Below are 16,555 nucleotides of genomic sequence, written 5' to 3'. Positions count from 1 at the left end.
AGATGATAAAATGTTACAGTGACAACAAAATTCTTTTATAAATTTTATAAATTTTTAATTGAGAAGTCAAAATTTATTCTGAATATGAAAATAACATAGTATAAAATCACATAATATATTGTATTAGGTCTCCAAAATGAAACGAGAACAAATATCGGACTGAACTGAAACTAAGACTGTTTGGTTATAAAAAAGCAATTAACGCTTGAGAACTCAATCGAAAACAACTTGAATATACCGAGAAAATACTTAAAAACCTAAGTAATATATATTTTCCAATAAAGTAGTACACATGTACCAAATGTAGATTCGACTTCCTGCATTTCGACGGCATGAGCACGACAAAGCCAATACCTAATAAGACTTGGAACAATATCACCACGAAGCACGCTCGTGCCTCCTCCGGAGTAATAACAAGACCTGGTGTGGGTTTGCTTGTATAGTGTAAACACTAGGGCTTGTAATTAAAACGCTACGTTTTCATTGAATGTTTCTGGATTGTCACGTAAAATGTATTATTAGTCTTGCCATAGATATTGTTACAAAGAAAAATATTTTTTTTATTAGTATTATAGTGCGTTTGTTGGCTTCTTCAGCTGGATAAGCAGAGAGAACCTAGTGTTAAGACACACCGTTCCCCACTTTCTGCCGAATTCTGGAGGCATTGCGTGTTGAGTGGCAGAACTCAACGCCGTGCTTTCCCTCAACACTAGAGCAAAGAAATGGAAATATAAACGTAAACAAATATATCACTTCCAAATAATGATTCATTTCATCGACTGGGAATCGAACCACCAACTATCGCGTTTAAAGTAAAACGTTCGTTGTCCCTGCCACGACGGCCTCATAATTAATTAATTAATATTAATGTAAATCTTGTAGCTATACCTATGTATTTAAACTTTACCCGAGTAAATTTTAAATACGAAAACCGCCAGCAAATTACACCAATGTCAACTGATCAAATGCAATTAACTGTTAGTATTTATTTACTGCGCCGGCACACAATTAATTGATTAATTAAATTATTAATTAACACTCCATGTGATATAATTATAATGTTATTTTTTATAAAAACAAATATTTAAACCACACTACATGCAGGAAATATTTATTAAAGGCTTGTAAATTAAAATTATATTTAGTTAACTTCACAGAACAATATAATTAAGTAGTTGTGGGTTCGACTCCCACTACAGAGAAAAAAATATTTTATATTTTATATATTGTTTTTCCCTGCACAGTCCATGCGAAGCGATTTATCACTAGCTTTTCACTAGTCAATTAAAAAATATAATATATATGCATATTCTTGTATTTACGCGTATGGCATCAAAGCGAAAACATGTAAAAAAAAAATTCTCCCTAGTGGAATTCGAACTTACATCCATAGTATTTACCATAAGGCACTGTCCCATTGCGCCGGGATATCAAGAGGAATTATTTACACATTCGACATTCGAATCATTTATCTATTCCAAAGTAGACAAATTCAGTGTTATGGTAACAAAGATTAATAAGTAGTTTGTAGATGAATTCTAATGCAGGAACAGGTACACAAGCATGCGACTGTAAACGTAACGGTTCTAGGTTCGATTCTAACTTAGGGAAATAAAATCAAATACCACTTGTCTTAATACTTGTCAATCCCCTAACAGCAAATTGACAAGTCCTGGTCGCATTCAATGCGAGGGCAAACGTTTTTATTTGCTTTTTCCTGAACGCGCCGATACCTTTGTCACAAATACGGAAAAATATACAAAAGTGTTTCTGTTGATTGAGAGTCCACATTGATGTACCCTTCACAAACACATTTATAAGAGAAATATAAATCACGAACGAAAATATGGTGATATATTAATAAAAATAGCAACTTCAGCTTTCACGCTTCGCAAGTGAATGGAAATAATGTTTCTTTTTTCAGCTTTACACTGTATCCCGCATGTGGCAGGGTAGGCAGAGGGAGCTTAGTGTTGAGACACTCCGCTCGCCACTTTCCGCCAAATACCACGTCAGGCCAGGCCACGACGCGCTTTAACAATAGAGCAAGGAATTCAAAGTGTTCAATATTTTATTTTCTCGAGTGGAAATCGAACCCACAACCTGTGGTGCTTGTAGTCACACGTGCTTGTGCTTGTGCTCCTGTGCCATGACTGGATTATTAATGAATATATAATCAGTAATATTCAGCAACAATGCAGGCAATCTTACTATAACTAGACTATTGTTACCCTACATGTGAATAATTGATGAGAGTACTCGTACACGTGCATTTTCCATTTTCGAATTTGTAATAACCGAATTAACAGTCATAGAGTAACTAAATTTATTCGAAATTTCATGTATAATTTTAACGGAATATTCCTTTTTAAATATTGCAATTTCATCATATTTTACACATGTATAGATTTCTTTAAACATATTTAGTAAATAAATTTCGGTCATATATAATTTTAAGTTATTTATTTTTTATAAAGCAGTTTTCCACCATTGCCTTGTTTGGTAGAACTCGATAACGCCACATTGGAGATATCGTTATAATACTTATTTTAAATTGGCTTCACTTTTCCGAGAAAGAATCCCATTTTGACATACATTTACATTCGCTTTATTTTTTCAGTAATGAATATTGCTTTGTCAATATTTATCATTATTTACGGTCTTTTCTGGTGGTTTGCGTCACATGTGATCATAAAAAAATGAGTAGTCGTTTCAGAATATACCGGAACAGCTATAGTAAAATTCACTTCAGAATAAAAGCTTTAAAATCTCAATCGATCATACTAGCGACACTGTCTTTGAGTACGTTTATAGAATCCATAATAAAAATATAAATAATATTATTTTATTACAAACCAAAGAGCGCGGCAAGAGAGGAACTCAGTTAATAATTAGATACTGGAGGAATGTCACATAAAACACCAGGGTCTGTGTCAAAAGTTAGATGAGGTTCATGTCAGTGGATGAATCAGAAAAGGTATATTGAGATTTAGCACGGAACACCTTTTTCCATTGTCATTCTGCCAGAACGAAAAAAGTATAAAGAAATTAAATAAAAATCTTATGAAATATGATCTGTCGAAAAAATATTTTTCCGATGCATTACGTCATGAATTGGGAAATCAAAATGTCTATTTTTTTCATATATATTTTTAATTTTATAGAAACAAAATATCAACTATCAGATTCTGTGTTAATCACGTATAGCGCCCACACGTTTAGAACCGTCACTTATGTTCCCCTACAATAACGTTTGCACACAGAATAAATCTGGCTCTCATCTCCGAGCTCCGTGACAATAGGACACGGGGACCAGCACACAGGTGTGAACTTGACACGCTTTCATAATACTCAGAAAAATGGAATGGATTATCCTTCGCGAGCACAACGGAGTTCAGTAGAAGGTATTATTCGAAGAGATTATGACCGGGGCAGCCATTCGTCAGCCGTTTGTCGGATTCCCCTATATATGTATGTATGTATGTATGTACGGTTTTGTTTACTTTATCCCCCAAAATACGGGAAGCTTTGTTATAAGTGCGCGAAGTGTACACGTGTTTTTGTTGATTGAAAGGTCGTCCCTTTGTATTCATAAATAAATGTTTTTTTCTGTAAACATATTGGATTTCGTATACCTTTATAATTCTTTGATCGAGCATATTTTGTATTATTTATTTTTGTAAAGTTATTTAGTAAAATTTTTGTAATGACAACTAACTGTATGTGAAAATGAAAATCTTCAATCTTCTTTAAAATTAATATTTCACAATGGGAGATCGACAAGGGTGCCTAGTTCTATGCTCACTCGGGATAAATTTAAGCTCTAAATTTCACTCGACAATTATTTACGTATAGGCTTTATTATATTTTCAAGTTAATTTATTTCCAGCTTATACTGGACTATGAGGTTAATATTTTATTTGGCGCCTGGTGGGAAAAACTAGTCAAGTCAAATTTAAAGCTTGAATTTTACCCTGATTACCAGCTCCTTAACTTAGCAATACCCGCTGAAACATGTCTTTATATGTATGTTTGTACTAAAAAAATCCTATTACAAGTAAATACCAACAATTAATTAAAATTCTTCCATAATTAACAATATTCAACATAAATGACCAGAATAATTTAGCTTCAAAAACATAATGCACTCAGCGAGCACAAACGATTCGTTATTAGGGTATCGGAATATGTCAGAGTCACGTCACGTCACGTCACGTCACGTCACGCTCCCATTTCAAAGGGTCATAATTGCCACAGTGACAGTCGCCGCATACAAAGGCTATTCAATGCGAATGCATTCATAAAATATGTGTGTCAAACTTTGATGGACTATCTGGCTTTGGCTCGCTACTAAAAGATATAACTCATATTGAAATATAGGCGATGATAGGAGAGAAGTGAGTATGTATGTATTTCATATATATGTAACGTGAATTTTAAAATGGGAGTCTGTTTTTAAAACTTTTACGACGTTACAACTATATGGAGTTAGTTGTTTCTTTTGTTTCTATATTTTTCGATATCTGTACAATTTATCAAAAGTGCCTACAGAATTTTAGATTTCAATAAAAATTCAATAATTTTCCACTGAACAAACTTATCTACTCTATACTGACATATGAGTGATGATGACAAATTGTATAATTTTTTTCTTATGTAAAATGACCAAACCTAATAAAATAAATAAGCTTCATACTATAAAATAAGCAGAATGAATTGAATTAATTATCAATTATTTTTTTATCTGTTTATCAAAGCATTTAGGACATATCAAAAATAATAAAAAAAAACAATTATTTCCAAAAATGATTAAGAAATCTAATCCAGCAAAACCTTAACCCATATAACCCATATAAAATAAAACAACACATCCAACATACACAAAACGTACGTTAACGATACTGAACGGTTAAATATCGTCTCTACGACATCACTTCCCCGGGTTCCCCGCATCCACAACCGTTTAATAAAAGTAGACGAGCCAATAAGCTTTCGAAACAATCGTCTCACAAACATTCGTTTGCGACGTACGACGTACAGTAGAAGCGACTGTAATGAGACACGAGTGTGAACTTGTTAATGTCAACAGAGGGGTGGTATATGTAATTAAAATATACCATTTACGTAACGTGGCGTGTAAATGTGGGAATATTTTCTTTATTGTTTAATGGTATATATATGTTATTTTTAAATATTATTTTAAATATAAAATATTATAACGCTGTTTGACAAAAAAAAGTTTGTACATCTAATGCCTGAAATTGAAACATTTGATTCACCTTTAATAATTGTATATAGCGTCACGCCGTATCCCGCACATATGAGGGTAAGCAGAGGGAACCTAGTATTAAGGCACTCCGCTCCCAACTACTAGAACAAAGCAATGACAATATTAAATATCTATTCTTTTCGAGTGGGTGGGTGGTGGTCTCTTCCACTTGTTCCCCTGGCGCCACGACTGGCCTTTATAATTACGGCAATTACAAGATCAACTATAAACCTAACTAGTATTAGCCTGATTGAAATATTAAATTGTCTGAAATGAATATACAAGTCAAATATAAGGCCTAGTTACCTTCGTATACAGTGTTAGACGGTACGTAAATGCTATTTGCAGTAGCTTATTTGAGTAGGGTAATATAGAACGTGGTGCTTATGACAACTCCTCTAGAAGTAACATTTCCTTCTGCTACGTTTGAGACTTCTGACAGTTTTAAAATACATTGGAAAAAGAAATGTTAAAATTACATACATTTAAGTACGGGCATATAGATACTAGCGATCCGTCCGCGGCTTCGTTCGCTTATCCTATATCCAATACTCAGAGTAGTTACATGTCTCGCGTTCTTTAGAACATTCCCTTCACGTACATTTACAAATAATGGACTATGTTGAAAATTTTCACAGAATCTTGGTAATTTAAAACTATTTTACTTCACATATAAGTTTAAAATGTGCAAGTCGGTATTTGAAGCAGAAAGTTCGCTACATATTTCCCGTGGGCACTACTATACTATACTAGAGATTGATTAAAACCGATCAACTATCTACTACTATAGTAAGTTATCTGACCTAAACGCTACCAACATTTTGTACACATTGTACGAGAGTGTTAAACATTTTGCAACACTTTAATATAACGTGACGACCATAGCAGTATATAGGTGCTAGTTTTTGAATAGCCTTCGTTGGAATTTATTAATTTAATATCCAATCCGCTATATAATCTAAACATAGATAATAAAAAAAAATCACGCTCTATTATTCATATAGCAGGGTAGGCAGAAGGAACCTAGTGTACCCTACGTCACAATCAGCCTCATATTTATATCAGGTATAATTTTAAAAATAATAAAATTATTCAAATATGATTTAATTAACTAGCAAAATGCATCTCGTAGCAGCTTGGTGTTGAAAGTGACAGCGCTACGGACACGCTCGGACGCGTGCGAGACAAGCGGCACAGGAAGCCGGACGGAATGATTGCGTCTCGCGCCTCGGTGCCTGCTGCCGTACTGAGGATAGGCTTTTTTGAAGATTAGATATCAATATCCTGGTGCCAGTAAATATGAGAATCCAATAAGATGATGAAAATATGTGGATAGGATATATTTAAGTAAATAGTAGCTATGTAGAGGCAGTCGTAGCGTAACGCGACGGTCGTGGGTTCGATCCCCGGTCGGGTGAATAAAATATTAAATATATTCATTTCTTCGTTATGGTAACGAGACAAAACGCGGAATTCAGTTGCGCCACTCAAAAAGCAATGACTCGAATATTTGGAGGAAAGACTGGTCATATTTCTAGGTTCACCCGCCTACCTTTCTAATTACGAAATACAGCGTAAAGCTAAAAGAAATAGAAAAACTTAGCTCTACAAAGTTAAAGTAAAATAATAATATATTAAAAATATACATATATTAAACTTGAGACAATATAGAAGTAATAATGTGACTCTCGAAGCCACTTGTAAGAAGCTTTTTATCTTGATATTGTTGATCTATATATATAAAAAAAAATTGTCATGTCTGTCTGTGCGTGGATGATAAATGAGAAATTCTGTCATTGTGTACATTTCTGAATGTAGTAAAACCTATAAAAATGTTTTTTTTAATTTTATATGTGAGTTTTTTTAATTTAAATCAAAAAAATTGTTAATATAAAGTTTTTTCTTAGTCGAAATGACTGAAAATGACTGTAAATGATAATGTCAGTAATTCAGATGAGTTAATAAATAATAGTTTAGTTCAAGCGGGCGAAGTCGCAAGCGCGTCGCTTTAATAAAGTTCAAAATGTAGACGCATATCAGTTCTATATTCAATAACTTATAAAATATAATTTAACATGTTATTGAAGAAACTCTTAACATTTGCTGTCTCAATAATGTTGCACTTGGAACATAGATAAATATTTCAAGTAATATTGTGAACCAATATTCAATTTCAAGGGTAACTATCATTCTTATATATAGAATTGGAATTGAATTTTATTGCTTTCTTTTTGCTCTTGACGCATTTTCCCACATAGCAGGGCAAACATAGGGAACCTAATGTTAAAACACTCCGTTCTGTACATTCCGTCGAATTTGCGAGATATTTTGGTTTAGAAACGGAACTGATAGCCGCGAATTACCTACAAGAGCGAAGAAATGGTAATAAATTAAATATACACATTGTTCCGAGTGGAGATCGAGCCTACAACCGTTGTATTTACAGTCAGCACTTTCCCACTGCGCTACGATGACCTCATATGTGTAATATTGAGACGTCTTGCGCAATATCGATTTTCTCAGTCCTTATGTAGGAATAAGCTAGTTGAGTATGAAAATTAAAACTGAAATAGATTTTAGATTTTTTTTAATTTTGTTTGATATCCTAGAAACGTATTAATATTTTATATTTTATATTTAATTTAAATAAATTTAAACGATGAAAACATTTCACACGCTATATCTGCTTAAATATTTTCCAATATTCTATATGTATTCTATTCGTATTTCTTACAACCAAACAAATATTTTATATTAAGAAACGAGAATATGCAACAGACGTGACAGAATATGTCCAAACTTCTTCGTTTTACGAGTATAAGAAAGTGCTCATAGTAGAATAACGCAAGATGAAAAACTAAAGTTACAGTTCTAAAACTTTTTTTAAAATTGTTTTGTTAATATAAATCTATAAAGATAGATTTATAGATAAACATAAAATAAAAGATAAAAAATACTTACAAGAAGAAAAAAAAATAATTGTAAAATAAACATTTTTTTTCTTTTTTGTATGTACGAATATCATTTATGCTTATTAAAATAAACGAAAACAATTAAAAAAACTTGATGTAATCGACATTTGTTGGTCCTTCCACTTTCTTTAGTAAATATATAAACAGAACATAACGAACATTTCATAAAACAGCTCCACGTCGAGAAATGAAAGACCCAAACGAATAATTACTGAAATAAATCACGCTTCATACCTTTTATATTTTCATTTACCGCAATAATCAGATAGCCATTGTTCATATCGCTGAAAACTCCAATAATATATACAAAATACAATATGAAATATTTATCTACATATATTATATATGTTACTACGTACGTTTGTTGTCTATTGTAGTTGTTTGTTATAGTTTAATAATATTTACACATAGTATGTATACACGAACTGTAGTATAACATTTTCTTGTAAAGTACAGGAAATTTCATATTCCTCAATTTTAATTTAAAAATATAAAGCTCAAAGTACGTATTTATATATTAATTATATCTTCGTTCGGATTAATTAATTTCAATAAAATCAAACATCGCGTACTTCTTAACAAATCGAATAAGCAATGACATACGCAACTCTGAGTACATCGAGGTGCGTTGTCATATTTTAATTAGTTTTATTTTCAACTTCCCCGACTTTAATTATTCGTCTGCGAGAGAGAGGACTATTGCTAGGGCTGCCGCTGAATTAATTTTAATCGTATTTATTTCCTGTTTCACAAAATTCTATTCATTTTTCATGAGCTTTCATTACTTACGCATAAATTATAAAGTGACAATTAAAAAGTAAGACTCAAAAAAAGTTATATTTTACGTTTTAACTATAAATATTTGTATAGTAGGTACTAAATACGAGTATGCTAATTCAATAGACAAACAGAGAAACTAATATTGCAAACATATATTTGTAGTTCATTTTATACAAACTATAAGTTTATTAACTTTTATCTATTTCCTTTTGACGTACAATCATGAAGCTGCTACGGAGAAATATTACTATAATAACATTTGTATACTACGCAATTGTAAAACGACAAGTGTACATTTATATAGCATATATTTGTCATTAATTTCAATATTACTCTGAAAGTCTAGTTAACATCGATAGTTCATACGAAGTTCCTTTCAAAATTCAAGAAAATATAACATTTTCCATTTTCCACCATATCTGGTATAAGTTGTAGAAACTCTGCAGCACGTACTCTCTGAGACATACGACTCTCCGCGGGCTCGTGCTACATCGAACTATAGCTGTTTGCGCGCTGCTAATGTTGTACCGCGCTATACTCACTTTTGATAAGAATATCTTTTATTGCCATATATTTTCTATTAACTGTGTATAATAAAAGTGGATAATGGCTGCTATAATAGTAAAAACTAGGTGACAGCAGTAGTTCTCTATATGTCTCTCTTTTAGCAAATTGATTACTGATTTGCACTTTAAAAATAAATTAAATACTTATTTCAATAAATAAAAATGAATCCTACATGTCCTATAGTTAAAAAATTGTAAATTCGTCATTGTTGCACCAAATAAATAATAAATATAATATTTTTTTCATATCTTCTTTACTTAATATACTTGTTTTTAATGATAATTATTAAAACATAAAAAAAAACTTAGTATAAACATGGATTTGTCAAGGAAATTACTTTTGTTCGATTTACATATACGATTTACATATTATGGAATAGACTTTATTTGCTCTTTGAGAAATTTAATCTAACATTCAGATACATAAATATAAATATATTTCAAATATGCTTTAAAGCAGTGGATATTTAAATAAACGAGATGTTTACATTCGTTCGGTACAAGCTCGCACAATTAATTAAATTATTAATTAAAACTTGTACATACATACATCTAAGTTCACTTACGAACTTTCCAATATTTCTAGCTTTAGCTTTAGCTTTTCCAATATTTTTAGCTTATTTTAATTAATTTAAACTTTATACGGATTATATTAAATATATGAAAATTGCTTACTTCTGTTAACATTTACTAAACCTTAGTAGATATCTACGACAGTGCCGCGTAGCACCGTAACCGTAGCGCTTCACAAACATCAAGCTTCATTGATCATAACACATTTCGTTACTTTTTTAAGCAATATTTACCTGAACGGCATATACATAGTACAGCGTGCGGCCGTAAACGTGACAGTTTTGGGTTTGATTCCTTCTCAGGGACTAAATAATAAAAAAATGCAATTTAGTATTGAAGCATTGAGTACCGCCACGCAATGTTTTCCAAATTCGGTAGAAAATAGGGAACGGAGTGTTTTAACACTGGGTTCCCTATGCCTACTCTGCTGATATTTATTTTTTTATAATAAATTATACTATTTATAATATATATGCATGCAATTATAAAGAATTGTATCGTAAAAAATATTTCAATCTCGTACATATTGAAAACATATTTAAGCACTTATCCACCTTTATAGCTTTAACGGAACGCTTTATGGAACAATGTTATTCTAAATAAACGAATTAAGTGACGTTCAACAATACGTTTCTACACAAAATTTAGAAAATATATTGAAAATGGCATTGGTTGTGGATTCGATTCCCACTTGGGGAAATATTAATTTTGACAATAACTTCGATAAAAAAGTGACATTGTTTTTACCGTATCTTTACGCCATATAAATACACGCTATTTCTAATAATAAAAAATTATACTATTTCATCAAAATTATACATAAAATATAATAATTTATAGCTTTATTTATTTACAAAATATTAGGACATTAGCAACGGGCATGTTTAATTTAAAATGTCATTAATTCGTCTGGGTTGTTCGTAAGGTGCATAATATAGAGAGATCCGACCGCACTTAAAGTGTGGAACCGCGACGTGATAGCTGACATTAATAACTTACTACACTTAAACAAACCTTCTCACTTATTCAGGAACTACGTGTAAGATATGTGTAGGGAAGCGAAGATTTTAAAATTAAACTGAAATCTGTAGGTTCGCGAAAATAGGTGTTTTATAAAGTTTTTATTTTACGGGAATGTAATTTAGATTTGATAATTTTTTGCATCACATATATCGTTTTTTTATTAACGTCATTGTTATCTACTGTGTTAAACTTACCCCAAGTATGCTTTAAAATTGATAAAAAAACTTTTTATACGAAAAATCGGATTACTTATTCGTTAAAGAGCAAAATTTACCACAAAAAACATAAAATATATAAAAATCCCAACTAAATTTCAGTTAGGCAAATTTATTCGTCACTTTGCATTTTTAGGTGGAACATCACGATTTAACACCAATATGAATGCCATACAATTTGTCAGCCTTACGTGGTACTCGCGCGGCGCAGGTGTGACCCAGCCATGAGATAATGACAGATTCCACTTGCCAAGTTAGCGGAGTCAGTCTTCACCCTCGTCATCTACGGACTTAAATAACTTCTCGAGCTTAGAGTGTTTAATTAGCCAATCAATTATGAAATTTACTAAATCTCCAATCTGTGGTTTTAGTTATAATTTAATATATTCATTTATATCAAACGATCGATATTTTTTATATCAATATTTTAATGTCTTTGAGACCGTAGTGGCGCAGGTGATAAAGAACTAGAACTAACAAGATAAAGAACTATAAATGCATTATTAATATATTATTCGCCTAGAAATCATACCACCATTATAAAAAAAGTAACGGACCACCGATAACCTTATATGATTTTGTACGAGTACATTAGTAAGATAATATCGAAATCACAATTTTAGGACGACCCGGTACCTTTATATTCAAATCTCGATTTCTAAGCGTAGATACTTGGCATATGGAAAATTTAATAAAAGTCTTCGTATGCAGGACGTACAGCCTTCGACTATGGGTTATATTTTGAATCGTAAAATTTGCATAAATTAGATTTTAATTTAATTTTTGTTTTTTTTTAACGCGATTTCGAGATAAATTGTCTTGACAGACGGCTGTCCGTCCGGCTGACCGACAATAAAATGATTCTATAGGGGTTCAGTTATACCTTTATTAAGGACAGAACATACATATATATATATATAACTAATATCTACAAAATATATCAGTACGAGCATTGACACACACGCCCACTATAATCTCATCGCGCACTCATCTGTACACCTATAAATCCCAGTCGCTGACTCCAGCAGTGAGAATACAATAAAGCACGTGTCAGGGCCGCTGTCGCCCGCTCTCACGCCGCCTGAATGTAAACCACCACCTACCCTACTCTCCGCGACTGCCAAAGCTAAAAGATATGTACTTAGTGGGCTACAATTTTATTTGTTTGCTATTCAATTCTATCTAGACCGGAAATAGCCGGGGATTTCATAAAATGTACTGTATGACTTTTCATATCTATATATATAAAAGGACTTGTCCTCACTGACTGAGGTAAGATGCACGCACAGCCGTAACCGCTGTGCATAGAAACATTAAATTTGGACAAAAGTTTACTCTCGTAATCTGGACATCCACTAAGAAGGGATTTTGAAAAATTTTAACCCTAAAGGGGTGAAATAGGGGTTCAAAGTTTGTATGGAAAAAAATTTAAATCGGCATCGATTTTTATAAAATTTGAAATTTAGATTTTTAAAAGTATTTAATTGAACACGTGTTTCATCGTTTTCTAGAATTCTCCCCCTAAAGGTGCAAATAAGGGGTTGAAAGTTTGTATAGATTTTTTTAAATCATCACCAATTTTTATAAAATTTGAAATTCAGACTCTTAAACGTATATAATTAAACACATGTTTCATGGTTTTCTAGAATTCACTCCCTAAGGGTGCAAATAAGGGGTTGAAAGTTTGTATGGGAAAATTCTTAAATCGCCACCGATTTTTATAAAATTTGATATTTAGACTCTTAAAAATATTTAATTGGACATGTGATTCATGGTTTTCTAGAATTCACCCTTAAATACGCAAGCGAAGCTGCGCGCGTCCGCTAGTATTTTTATATGAGGCAACTGAGCGTTTGTCTGTAACTGCGATGGTTGTGAATTCGGTGCCCATTCGCGAGAAAAATTATATTTAATTCATTTTTATTTTCTAGGTATGGACGAGACGAAATGTAACGTGAGTTCCCTCGTACTCAAACGAAACACGGAATGTTACGAAAGTTCATGGTTCCCTTTCAACTTTCCCTGCCATGCGGTAAAAAGCGTGAAACTGCTTCATAACAATTCATAAAAAGTGAAAACTTCTACAAAATAAACTATTAAAATTAACTGAGATGTATAATCGTCATATCCCATACCTAGAATTGAGTCACTGGAAATACAATAAAGCACATGTCATGCGTGTTGTCACCAGCTCGCACGCCGCCCGACTTTTAACATTTTCAGCTATTTTCATTTTATATATTTTAGCCTAAAGTTTCGACGGTGGAATATAGATTTTATTTTTTTCTATGTTGGCTAAATGCTTAGAATAGTTAGTTTTATGGACTTTTAAAGCGGTAAAAGTATTAATTTTTATAAAAAAGGTAAAAATTCAATTAAATATTCATTATCATTATTTTTTCTTTATTAATTTATTATCATTTAACAAATTGGTATTGCACTAAAAATATCACATCTAAAAAGCATTGTGGTTTTATGCCGGTGTTGTAATTGTATAACAAAAAAAAAATATTTGTAAAAAAAAAACGTTTAAACAATTCTCCCCTTTAAAAAAAAAACTTTAACCTAATAAACTTCACGTTGTATGCCACATGGTAGGGTAGGCAGGAGAAGCTAAGTACAGACACAACACTCCCCACTTTCCGACGAATTCTGGAGGTATTGCGAGTTGAGTAGTGGAAGTGAACGCCGCGTTTTTGCGTAAACAACAGAGCGAAAAAATGAAAATATTAAATATTTCATTTCCTCGAGTGGAAATTGAACCCATAACCTGACACGTTTACAGCCACACGCTTATCCTCAATACATTAACATTATCAATACTATTTAAGAAACACAAGATGCTCATCACCAAATGATGGAGCGAGAACCAATATAATTGGCAATTATAACACAAACTTAGTACATAAGCCCGCTACGTTCGACGACGCCTATCTGGTGACACAGACAATCTAAAACCTGTTTAATTAATCGAGAGTCAAGATCATTAATTAATTCATCAAGAAATTCCTTTCCTTTGGCGACGTTTGCGGGAGAGGCAGCCCTATTAACCTTTGGAGTATCTAAGCTGAATAGGCTTTAATCAATTCTAGCAAGAATATATCTTGACGTTATCTAACATTTGTTGCAGAATTGAATTGCTATTAGGAAACTTTATCTGCGTATAAAATTTATAAAAAAATGTTTATACCATTTACTAAATTTAATAAATAAAAAAAAGTTGTCAAGTAAATTAAAAAGAAAACAGTACTTCAAGCAATATTTTTGGTCAATTATAATAGAATTTAGAAAAAAAACATTACATTGTTTACTTCTACCAAAACTCTGCCATAGAACGATGCTATTCAAACCAGGTACACAATAGTTAGACAAAAACACTGGCCGCGGCACACTAAATACTGGCCACGTTAAAATATATGTAAAAGTTAAAATAACTATAACAAGGCAAAATAGTGAAAACTCCCGAAGTGACTTTTAGGATCGCTACACTAGTTGCAAACACAAATGAAAACGAACACATTCAGGAGGATTTTTGAACTAGATAACGTCGACGCCAAAAGTGGGTGGGAGCACTTTCACTTTAATTATCATTATATTTATGATTGAAGCCGGTTATGGTCAGTATCACAAGAGTGTGACTGTAAACGCGACTGGTTGTGAGTTCGATTTCTATTCGAGAAAATTAAATATTTTATATTTTCATATATACGCTCCGTTCGATGACGATTACAAAAACGGTAAGCAACACTTAATATCTAGAGTTCGGCGGAAAGTGGGGAGCGAAGTATTTTAACACTAAGCTACTTCTGCCTACTCTGCTGCATGCGTAATGCAGCGTCAAGCTGAAAAAATATATAATGATATTATAAAACGCAGAGGTACTTACCCCTATTCTGCATATAGCAGAAGAGGTCAAGGTTAAATATTATAATTTATACGTAATTTAAAACAACAAATATCATGAAAGTTATATTTTCATTTATACATGTGTACGGGTACTAAATAAACAGTTATTTGAAGTTATTTTGATATTTTAATATAAAAATATCTCTTGTTAAAATTACATACCCGAAAAAAATAATTGGAATCTCGATTCGATAGTCTTATCGTTTACGCCATTTAAAACTTTACTAGCACATCAGAACAATACAAATATCAGTTTCACAGTCATTGCATATTTGGGACAATTCTGAAATCAAACGATAATTATTAGAAGAAGTAGTGATTCAAATTGAACTAGGGCTAGATTTTATATTTATAAAGGAATAGTTTTACATTTACTTACTGCACAGAATTACTAAATATTTACAGCCAATAAGAAGAGACTTCAGTTTTAGTGTATTTCTACTAATTGCTTACTTCTAACACTTGTGACATCAAGTGTACCGACACTGACATATACTCGTATAAAGGAGTGCTGTAATTTATGAGCAGGCGAGGCTTTGTGGCCGCTGAAATAAACGCTTTTGTTCCCGACCCGAGTGTTTCTAAATCACTCCCAGATACAATCGGTAATGCTGCACTTTTTATTTTGTACCACTACCACTAAAATACTGGTGTTATATTAAAATGTTTATTGTTGGAACGAAAATAGAGAAATTATTTTGTTAGACAGTTAATATTTATTTCTGTTCCGTGTAAAAAAAAAATTAAATTAAAGTTAAAATTTTTTAAATGAAACGTATTTTCAGTATTATATATTTCTGGAAATTTGACGTATCAAATACTTTGCAGCAGTCCGCGTATTACACGTATTACATAAATAAACGAATGCTATGTGCATACAAAGAAAAACAAACATTTAGGTAAAACATTTCTCTCCAAATTGAATTCTAACTCACAACAACTGTGCTTATCTATCTATATAGAATACTCAATGCACCACAACGACATATAAAACAATTCTATCGTATTACATAACCTTAATGTTAACTGAACAAATAAGAAATGATACTTGAATTTGTAAGACGCCTTTACACTCCACTCTGAGGTAATTTTATCCGAGAAACTCGAATCGGGCGAAGTCCACAGTTCTTTGTATGCACTAGTTCCTTGCGAAATGCATAAAGTTGCAACACCTAACTTTCTGCATAAAAATCGTAACTGAGTTTCACCTGCAATTTTCAAAACAAATATCTCCTGAACGTTTGAGAAGTG

Source organism: Heliconius melpomene, chromosome 4, assembly GCF_056956725.1.
Source record: "Heliconius melpomene rosina isolate 202511_hmr_F chromosome 4, ASM5695672v1, whole genome shotgun sequence".
Taxonomy (NCBI): domain Eukaryota; kingdom Metazoa; phylum Arthropoda; class Insecta; order Lepidoptera; family Nymphalidae; genus Heliconius; species Heliconius melpomene.
The sequence above is the reverse complement of the archived record's forward strand: the minus strand, read 5'-3'. Positions refer to the sequence as shown.